Below are 11,724 nucleotides of genomic sequence, written 5' to 3'. Positions count from 1 at the left end.
GGGAGAGATACCATGGTAAATAGGAAACCTATTTACCATGGTATCCCTCCCCTGCGGCGGCTGCTCTTCATCTCCGGCTGCTCTTGATCTCCGTGAACGCACCCGCTGTCACATTGAAGCGCTTGAAAACACAGCACAACATTCCCTAATAACACTTGCAATGCATTATGACTTAAAAGGTATGACTTTAAGTCTATGACATTATTATTTATTGATTGTATTTTGTTTTATTTCTTTTATCACCAACTGCCACGACAACACACTCGTTTTTTTTTTTTATGCAGTACTCCTGACGAACTTCACCCATTGACCGCATCGTACCGGCTCTTAAGGTAGCTTGTGTTGGAGCAGCAGGACAAGCTCGCCATCCCGCCCGCTGCTTTCCTGCTCACCAAAACACAACGCACCCAGGGGAGAGATACCATGGTAAATAGGAAACCTATTTACCATGGTATCCCTCCCCTGCGGCGGCTGCTCTTCATCTCCGGCTGCTCTTGATCTCCGTGAACGCACCCGCTGTCACATTGAAGCGCTTGAAAACACAGCACAACATTCCCTAATAACACTTGCAATGCATTATGACTTCAAAGGTATGACTTTAAGTCTATGACATTATTATTTATTGATTTTATTTTGTTTTATTTCTTTGATCACCAACTGCCACGACAACACACTCGTTTTTTTTTTATCTACGGTGTTAGGAGTTAGGGTGTTATTTACTCGCGCATAGTTTTGAATGTTATTTCCGATTCTATCCTTTAACATTTCTGAAGGGGACACTGTATTACTTAAAACGTGAATTAACGAACTAAAACGTGTTAAAAGTGAGCAGTTGCCTTGGGATTACACACTAGGTTCAGAAGCATTGATTGTACTAATGTATCCGCAGGCGACCTAAAACTCACCGTTTCAACGGTGTCAGAAGTCCTCAACTGAAAAGAATGCATACAGAAAAATATTGTATACTGGCCATGGGCTTTGGTTTTGCCCAGAGCCGTAACTAAGCATTTAGCTACCGGGGCACGCAAATATATATATATATATATATATATATATATATATATATATATATATATATATATATATATATATATATATATATATTATTGTTATTTTTTTTCTTTCTTTTTTTTTTTTTTTGGATGTTAGGAGTTAGGATGGTATTTACTCGCGCATAGTTTTGAATGTTATTCCCGAATCTCTCCTTTAACATGTCTGAAGGGGACACTGTATTACTTAAAACGTGAATTAACGAACTAAAACGTGTTAAAAGTGAGCAGTTGCCTTGGGATTACACACCAGGTTCAGAAGCATTGATTGTACTAATGTATCCGCAGGCGACCTAAGACTCACCGTTTCAACGGTGTCAGTAGTGCTCAACAGAAAATAATAGTTACGGCTCTCTGCAAAACCAAAGCCCATGGCCAGTATACAATATTTTTCTTTATGCATTCTTTTCTGTTGAGCACTACTGACACCGTTGAAACGATGAGTCTTAGTTAACCTGCGGATACATTAGTCCAATCAATGCGTCTGAACCTGGTGTGTAATCCCAAGGTAACTGCTCACTGTTGACACGTTTTAAGTAATACAGTGTCCCCTTCAGAAATGTTAAAGGAGAGAATCGGAAATGACATTCAAAACTATGCGCGAGTAAATACCATCCTAAATCTTAACATCCATTTAGCTACCGGGGCACGCAAATTTTTTGTTATTTTTTTTCTTTCTTTTTTTTTTTTTTTGGATGTTAGGAGTTAGGATGGTATTTACTCGCGCATAGTTTTGAATGTTATTCCCGAATCTCTCCTTTAACATGTCTGAAGGGGACACTGTATTACTTAAAACGTGAATTAACGAACTAAAACGTGTTAAAAGTGAGCAGTTGCCTTGGGATTACACACTAGGTTCAGAAGCATTGATTGTACTAATGTATCCGCAGGCGACCTAAAACTCACCGTTTCAACGGTGTCAGAAGTGCTCAACAGAAAAGAATGCATACAGAAAAATATTGTATACTGGCCATGGGCTTTGGTTTTGCAGAGAGCCGTAACTAAGCATTTAGCTACCGGGGCATGCAAATATATATATATATATATATATATATATATATATATATATATATATATATATATATATATATATATATATATGAATGAATGGATTAGCGCCTCATTATTTACATGAGTTACTGACACCGTAAACACCAAATCCCAAATCACAAAGCGCGCGCACACACACAGTCCAGTGGCCACGCCTTCCTGCTCGCACACAACATTATAAACATAAACATTTGCCTGCCGAGAAAAGCTTAGCTATTTTTCTGTTCGTATGTCACCAGGCATGTAGACAAAGACGTAAACACACAAACAGATTTAATAAGAAAAAGAGGCACTACATATTACTTCTAACAGGGTTTTTCAATTACATGATAGAAAAAATCAATGTAATTCTGCATATGAAGTTAATTTGATGCATTGGTATTGGGAGACAGAAGTACTGTACCTCTAATCAATCTGATCACTTTAGAGGAGGGGCAGTTTCAGTTGCCAACAAACAGCATATATCTTAAAGTGCAAAGGAAAAAAGTGAGTGATCCACAAATGTTTTCGGGAGTACTGTAAGCTTCAGGAAAAACTAAACACAATTTCAAGCCGTCCTTTTAACTAACAGACAAATATTCTTTCATGAAAAAAAGGTTTTCTTTCAAAAACTATTTTACATAACTTTCTACTGTCAATTCAACTGCTGTAGAGAAACATATATATATATATATATATATATTAATTGGCTCACATAGCAGACTTTATTGACCATGTTGTTTGGTCAAGATGCATTATGCTGTATGATATTAAACAGCTGATCCTTTTGCTTGACTGGGCAAGGTGAGTATGGGCACATGTTCATACAATCCTTTGGCTCTAAGTCTGGGCAAGGTGGGGCTTGTTTTATCATGTCAAGCATGTGATCATTTTGCCTAGACATGGTCCATCTTACCAGTTTAATGTTACCTGGGGCTTAGCTAGGAATAGATTTTTACTGAGGAAAAAATCAAATTTTTGTCTAAAAAAAAAAAAAAAACCCTGTGCATATCCTGTTCATGTTACGAAGGTGAAATTTATCATATTTTAAAGCCTGGAGACTATTAATGCAAACTGCAAAGCGATACAACAAATTCCTAAAATTACCCTATTCATACTGTTAGAAATATGTGATATTAAAAGGACAAGAAGAATAGAAGTTATAGATATGAACACGTAGATGGGTTTATACCTTCATTGAGAGACATGCGTTTGGTTCACTGCTATTGAAGTTAATGCTGACACTGATGACACTGATGCTACAACTGGAGCTGGTAAGACTGGTGCTGCTACTTCTGGAACTGATGCTGACACTGCTGGGACTGGCAGGACTGGTGCTGCTACTGCTGGAACTGGTAAGACTGGTGCTCCTACTGCTGGAACTGGTAAGACTGGTGCTGCTACTGCTGGAACTGGTAAGACTGGTGCTGCTACTGCTGGAACTGGTAAGACTGGTGCTGCTGGGACTGGTAAGTGGTTCTGCTACTGCTGGGACTGGTAAGACTGGTGCTGCTACTGCTGAAACTGGTAAGACTGGTGCTGCTGGGACTGGTAAGACTGGTGCTGCTACTGCTGGGACTGGTAAGAGTGGTGCTTCTACTGCTGGAACTGGTAAGACTGGTGCTGCCACTGCTGGGACTGGTAAGACTGGTGCTGCCACTGCTGGGACTGGTGCTGCTACTGCTGGGACTGGTAAGACTGGTGCTGAAACTGGTAAGACCGGTGCTGACACTGCTGGGACTGGTAAGATTGCTGATACTAATGCTAAGACTGATCGGACTGCTGAGACTGTATGATGCCACAATTAAAAACTGATTTAGAAGACTTTACTTTAAATCAGGGTTTGCTAATCCTCCTATGGCCTGATCTATCGAAACGCTGTAACACTTCCTCCTGGGACATGTCCGCACATATTAGCAGGGCAAGGCCATTCAGTCTATTTTTACCCATACTGCTGCGAGACCAATCAAACATATCGAAACAATGCACTCAGTTAAACTCTTTGTCATCATGAACAGAGACCGTAAGAATCTGTTTGCTGCGGAAAACACGTACTGTCTATATGCTGTCAGAGAATATTTGTTTTTACACTTGGGGCGGGGCAAAAAACATGCAAGGATTTTTTTGTTTGTTTGTTTGAGAACCAAACTAATACACTTATCATATATCATCATGAACAAAGACAATGTTGCTTTAAATGTACATAAAACTACTTTAAACTGCTTCTGGTGTACAGAGGTCAAGGTTGAACGTGGCGCACTGTCCGTGTCTCATTCATGCTGGAACGTAGCTGCAGTTTACTTCAGTATCCAGTGCGTGGTTACCACTGAACAAGCTGTTTAAAGTTGCTGAAAATGATTAATAAATAAATAAATAAGTAAATAAATAAATCACCTGTATTAAAAACTTTGGATTTTTGTCTCTAACGAAAACATTCGGAATATATATATATATATATATTTTTTGAACTGCTGTTGCCAATCAGTGAATTTATAAATAGAATTACCTCCAATTCTTCTAGCCCATGGCATCAAATACAATACATGAAAAGTATTAAAAACTAACAGCTATAAATTATTACATCAGGGGAGAGGGATGGTGTTGAAATTGAAGAATTAAGGGAATGGGAATATGCAAATAAAGATGATCACAATATAACGTAAGATGCTGCGTCAGCATTTTATTTTTAAAATACAGTGTAAGTGATTTATTTTTCTGTTTTTTATTTTTTTATTTTTTATTTTTTAAGGACCCTACAACTCCCACACGTGTCATTATCTGGGGAAACCCCTTCCATCTTGATACAAAAATTGGTCTGAGAATGAATGGACAACATTTACTTGCTGAGGAGGCTGTGTGGTCCAGTGGTTAAAGAAAAGGGTTCGTAACCAGGAAGTCCACGGTTCAAATCCCACCTCGGCAAACTGACTCATTGTGTGACCTTGAGCAAGCCACTTAACCTCCTTGTGCTCCGTCTTTCGGGTGAGACATAATTGTAAGTGACTCTGCAGCTGATGCATAGTTCACACTCCCTAGTCTCTGTAAGCCTTGGATAAAGGTGTCTGCTAAATAAACAAATAATAATAACCTGAGGCCCTCACCCAGAGATTTGGGCTTCTTTTTTCCTTGTATTTTGTGTACAATATCAAATACCCACAGAGAAAAAACAGCCTAATATTATATTGAGAAATGTATTTTGGGTACTCCAAAAAGATCAGAAAACTCCACCTAGTATAGTGGGAATAGTAAACTTTCTTTTGTCAGGCGCCAGGTCGGGAAAGCAATAAGGGTGTTGGTTCTGCTATAATAACCACAGGCTCAGGGATTACTATTTTTTTTTTCTTTTGAGCAGACACCCTTACCCAGGGCAACTTACAGTTGTATACAGCTATGCTGATGATAACCACCTGTTATCTGTCCCTAAAGCAAGGACATTCTTCTGCCTGGGTGTTATTAGCTACTTGCCTTACAGACATCAAGCATTGGATGTCACAGAATCTCCTAATGTTGAATTGAGATAAAACAGAGGTTATGCTAGTGGGCTCACAGAACCAACTAAAAGGAAATGTAGGATTACATGAGCACGACCCTTGCAGTCTCTCATCAAAATTTAAAGTCGAAATTAAGAGTTTGAGGGTAATCTTTGAGTCTGATCTATCATTTTAGACTCATACTAGGGAAGTTACTAAAGTATATTTTTACCATTTGAGAAATATAGCCAAACTTAGACCAACTCCCCAATAATGTTGTTGAAGCTGACATCCTGGGATTCTTCAAGAAGCTGCTTGATGAGATTCTGGGATCAATAAGCTACTAACAACAAACAAAAATAAGAAATAAATAATAAAAGAAACAACCTTCTTATGTTCTAATTATTTCTGTATCTGATGCCGAGAGATATATATATTGCATGCACCTCCGGTTGAAGCAACCAGAGGTGTGTAATTCCAAGGTAACTGCTCACTTTTAACACGATTTAAGACGTTAATTCACGTTTTAAGTAAAACGTTTATATATATTTGCATGCCCCGGTAGCTAAAAGCTTAGTTACGGCTCTGGGCAAAACCAACGCCCTTGGCCAGTATACAATATTTTTCTCTAGCATTCTTTTCTGTTGAGCACTCCTGACACCGTTGAAACGGTGAGTCTCAGGTCGCCTGCGGATACATAAGTCCAATCATTGCGTCTGAACCTGGTGTGTAATTCCAAGGTAACTGCTCACTTTTAACACGATTTAAGACGTTAATTCACGTTTTAAGTAAAACGTTTATATTTATTTGCATGCCCCGGTAGCTAAATGCTTAGTTACGGCGGTGGGCAAAACCAAAGCCCATGGCCAGTATACAATATTTTTCTGTATGCATTATTTTCTGTTGAGCACTACTGACACCGTTGAAACGGTGAGTCTTAGGTCGCCTGCGGATATATTAGTCCAATCAATGCGTCTGAACCTGGTGTGTAATCCCAAGGTAACTGCTCACAGTTAACACGTTTTAATACGTTAATTCACGTTTTAAGTAATACAGTGTCCCCTTCAGACATGTTAAAGGAGAAATTCGGAAATAACATACAAAACTATGCGCGAGTAAATACCATCCTAACTCCTAACATCCAAAAAAAAAAAAAAAAAGAAAAAAAAATAACAATAATATATATATATATATATATATATATATATATATATATATATATATATATATATATATATATATATATATAATTGCATGCCCCGGTATCTACAATATGGAGTCTTGCTTGCCCCGGTAGCTGCAATATTCAGTCTTTCCATTCACCTTCGGTTGCTTCAATCCGGAGGTCCATGCAATTTATATATATATATATATATATATATATATATATATATATATATATATATATATATATATATATATATATTGCATGCCCCTGTAGCTAAATGTTTAGTTACGGCGCTGGGGAAAACCAAAGCCCATGGCCAGTATACAATATTTTTCTGTATGCATTATTTTCTGTTGAGCACTACTGACACCTTTGAAACGGTGAATCTTAGGTTCGCCTGCAGATACATTAGTCCAATCAATGCGTCTGAACCTGGTGTGTAATCCCAAGGTAACTGCTCACAGTTAACACGTTTTAATTAGTTAATTTACGTTTTAAGTAATACAGTGTCCCCTTCAAACATGTTAAAGGAGAAATTCGGAAATAACATACAAAACTATGCGCGAGTAAATACCATCCTAACTCCTAACATCCAAAAAAAAAAAAAACGAAAAAAAAAAACAATAATTATATATATAGCTACATAGATTGTATTGAATTAACAAAACAAATAATAATAATTCACTGAGAGGTATTGGAAGAAAAAATACACCTATTTTGTTTATAACTTTTAGAATGTTTGTATGCTGTAGCTGCAATATTGAGTCTTTCCATCCACCTCCGGTTGCTTCATTCCGGATATCCATGCAATTTATATATATATATATATATATATATATATATATATATATATATATATATATATATATATATATATATATATATTTGCATACCCCGGTAGCTAAATGCTTAGTTACGGCGCTGGGCAAAACCAAAGCCCATGGCCAGTATACAATATTTTTCTGTATGCATTATTTTCTGTTGAGCACTACTGACTGTTGAGCACTGGAAGGGAAGGCGATGCAAGCATTGCTCGATTTAGACCCAGAGGAGCCGTGTGACTTCCATACCCTATCCACGGCTCTCCAGCGCCGCGTTGGCCAAGTGGAGTCAGCCGTCAGCCGGCGCTATCGCCTTGCCACGCGCAAGAGAGTCAGTGTCGAGAAACTCGGGATACTGGCCGCAGACACTAAATACTTGGCACGGAGGGGGTATCCTGGTTTACCTCCGGCTGTACAAGAAGACCTGGCGATGGAGGCGTTCATCCGTGGCTTGAAGCCCACCGCGCTCTGACAACAGGTTCAGCTCGTTGCCCCAACCTCCCTAGAGCAGGCTTTAACCCATGCCCTAAGGATTGAGGCCGTGCTCGAGGAGGGCGAGAGAGTCCGGATCCCCAAAGTCTGCACGGTCAGAGGAAAGGAAGATAGCGATGGAGACGAGGATACCGCCGCTGTCAGGCAGACCACTCCTGTAAGGCGCTGCTGGAACTGCGGAAGCCCGGGTCACCTGCATGCACAATGCCGCCGCCGCCGTCACCCAGTACCATCTGAAGAAGAGACGTCATGGGCGGGAAACGAAAAAGGAGCGGCGTAAACGGGGGACCGCAGCTCCTTCACCTTCCTTCCCCCACCCATAGAGACAAAGAGAACGACGCGTGGCAATGGTGGGCCGTGTTGGCCGGGGCAACAGTCTGCATGCACCCTGCCTCTTAAATGGGGTGCAGTGCAAGGCCTTGGTCGACACAGGCTCCACCATCTCCATCCTGCAGCCCGGGGTCCTCCCCAGAGAAAGTGACGGATGGCTGGAAGGCTGGACGCCCACCACGGTTCGCCTCCGCACTGTCACCGGCCAGGTCGCGTCCATGTTGGGACGACGGCATCTGGAGATCCAGCTCGGAGACTGCACGATCCAACACGAATTCTGGCTGGCGGAGATACAGGATCGCTGCATTCTGGGCCTGGACCTCCTGAACAAAGTAGGAGCTACCATCGACTTGGCTGAGGGAACCTTGTGCCTTGGCCAGAGCCAACTGCGCCTGATTCCGGGTCGGGAGAAGGAAGGGGAGCAACGCCGCACCAGAACCACCGTGCGGCATAGCCAGATGAGGGAGGTTCGTCGGACGCAGGGGGGCAGGACCCGGCCTCTCCCAGAAGCAGAGGACAGGACATCGGCGACGGAGTTTGCAAGGGCTTCAACTGTCTCCGCCCCCTCTCCTGCAGAACTTTCACCGCCCCCTGCAACCACAACCGGTGGAACACAGGACTGCAGGATAACTGATGCGGTGAAAGCGCTGTGGCAGAGGAGTAAGGAGGGTCTATCTCAGGGCCAGCGGGACCAGTTATGGGAACTATTAAGGGGGTACTTGGACATTTTTGCTGCAAACATAGAGGACTGTGGGCGGACTGGATTAGTTCAGCACAGCATTAACACGGGAGACGCGGCTCCGATCCGGGAGCGGCCACGGCGGCTACCCTTGGCAAAGCGGGAAGCGGCCGAGGGCATGATTCTGGAAATGGCCACTGCCGGGGTAATTGAACCATCGGCTAGCCCCTGGGCCGCGCCAGCCCTGCTAGTAAAAAAAAAGACGGGTCACTGCGGTTCTGTGTGGATTATCGCAAACTGAATGCAGTGACACACAAGGACTCGTACCCCCTCCCCAGAATCGATGAAGCTCTGGACTACATCACAGGCTCCCGCTGGTTCAGCTCCCTCGACCTGCGCAGCGGATACTGGCAGGTTGAGCTGGCCCCTGAGGCATGACAGAAAACTGCATTCTCCATTGGCCAGGGTCTGTGGCAGTTTTCAGTGATGCCCTTTGGACTGTGCAATGACCCAGCAACGTTCGAGCGCCTGATGGAGCGGGTGCTCACCGGAGTTCCACGGACCCATTGTGTTGTATACCTGGATGACTTACTGGTGCACGCCACCACCTTTTCGGCGGCACTGCAGAACTTGCGGACTGTGTTCGAGCGCATCCGTGGAGCTGGCTTAAAACTCCACCCTGGGAAGTGCAACCTGCTGAGAAGAGAAACACACTTCCTCGGACATGTTGTCGGGGCAGACGGCATTGCCACAGACCCTGCTAAAGTGACTGCTGTAAAGGACTGGCCGGTCCCCAGGACTGTGACAGAGGTGCGTAGCTTTCTGGGCCTGGTGTCTTATTACCACCGCTTTGTGAAGGACTTTGCTCAGATCGCCAGGCCCCTGCACCGCCTGACTGAGAAAGGGGGCTGGTTCAGCTGGGACACCGACTGCGCAGCTGCCTTTGGGGAATTGCGAGAGGCCCTTGTGAAGGCCCCAGTCTTGGCGTTCCCTGACCCCCAAAAACCGTTCATCCTGGACACGGACGCGAGCGATGTGGGGATCGGAGCAGTGCTAGCCCAGGAAGGCTCGGACGGAGAACAAGTGGTCGCGTACTACAGCCAAGCTCTTAGTAAAACAGAGCGGAACTATTGTGTGACTCGCCGGGAACTGTTGGCTGTAGTACGGGCCGTGCACCACTTTCGTCCCTATCTCTACGGGTGAAGATTCAAGCTGCGCACGGATCACGCCTCCCTGCGGTGGCTGCTCAACTTCCTCGAGCCCGAAGGACAGGTGGCTCGCTGGATAGAGACACTGCAAGGGTATGCCTACACAATAATGCAGATGCCCTGTCCCGTCGCCCCTGCTTCTCTGATGGAGGAGCGAGAGGCACAGCGGTCCTTGGAGGAGCGAGTAAGTGCTGCCACTGTAGCTGTGGAGACCCCCCTTGAGTTGCCAGCGGGGGAGATCCAGCGTCAGCAGGGTCTGGACGCTGAGCTGGCACCGCTGATCCGCTGGTTATCGGCGGGTCAGCGCCCAGCCAGACGTGCGGTGTCAGCCCTCTCCCCGGAGGTAAAAGTGCTGTTGGCGCAATGGGAATGTTTGAGCCTCCGGGAAAGTGTGCTGTACCGTTTCTGGACAGACCCTGCGACAGGGCGCAAGCGGCTACAAGTGGTGGTTCCTCAAGCTCTCCGAGAGACCGTCCTGCGAGCCGTGCATGGCGGACCAGCCACTGGACACTTCGGCGTTGCCAAGACCCTGGGTCGGCTTCGGGAGCGGTTCTACTGGGGACGGTGCCGACGTGATGTGGAGACTTATGTGCGACGCTGTGACCAGTGCACGGCCCGGAAGGGCCCCTTGGACCGCTCTCATGCCCCGCTCCAGCAGTACCAGGTGGGGGCACCATTAGAGCGCGTCGGTGTGGACATCTTAGGGCCGTTTCCACGGACGGAGGGGGGCAACCGGTACGTCCTGGTGGCCATGGATTACTTTACTAAATGGCCCGAGGCGTACGCAGTCCCCGATCAGAGCGCGACTACCTGCGCAGAGGCACTGCTGGAAGGCATGTTCTGCCGGTTTGGGGTTCCCGAGGAGCTACATAGTGACCAGGGGCGTAACTTTGAAGCGCAGGTGTTTGGTGAGGTGTGCAGGCGGCTGGGTATTAAGAAAACCAGGACGACCCCACTACACCCACAGAGCGATGGATTGGTGGAGCGGTTTAACCGCACCCTTGCCACCCAGCTGACCATGTGGACCTCCCAGCACCAGCGTGACTGGGATCAATGCTTGCCCTTGGTCCTAATGGCCTACCGGACTGCAGTGCATGAATCTACAGGGTGCACGCCAGCGGCTCTTATGTTTGGGAGAGAGCTCCGCACCCCAGTGGACCTTGTGTTTGGCCGGCCACCTCAGCTCCACACTCCGGAACCTACCGGCCCGGAATACCTCCAGCAGCTACAGGACCGATTGGACACTGCCCATGCTTACGCTCGGAAGCACCTCACCTCAGCTGGCCAGCGTCAGAAACGGGCATACGATACTCACTGCAAGGGCCGGGGATTTCAAGCTGGGCAGCAGGTCTGGGTTCACTGCCCTCGGCGAAGAAAGGGACTCTGCCCCAAGCTGGCCAGTAACTGGGAGGGCCCCTGTGTTGTTCTGGAGAGGCTCTCCGAGGTGACTTATCGAGTGCGGCTGCGGACCCGTAGCC

Source organism: Acipenser ruthenus, unplaced genomic scaffold (assembly GCF_902713425.1).
Source record: "Acipenser ruthenus unplaced genomic scaffold, fAciRut3.2 maternal haplotype, whole genome shotgun sequence".
Taxonomy (NCBI): Eukaryota; Metazoa; Chordata; class Actinopteri; order Acipenseriformes; family Acipenseridae; genus Acipenser; species Acipenser ruthenus.
Note: the sequence above shows the minus strand (reverse complement) of the source record.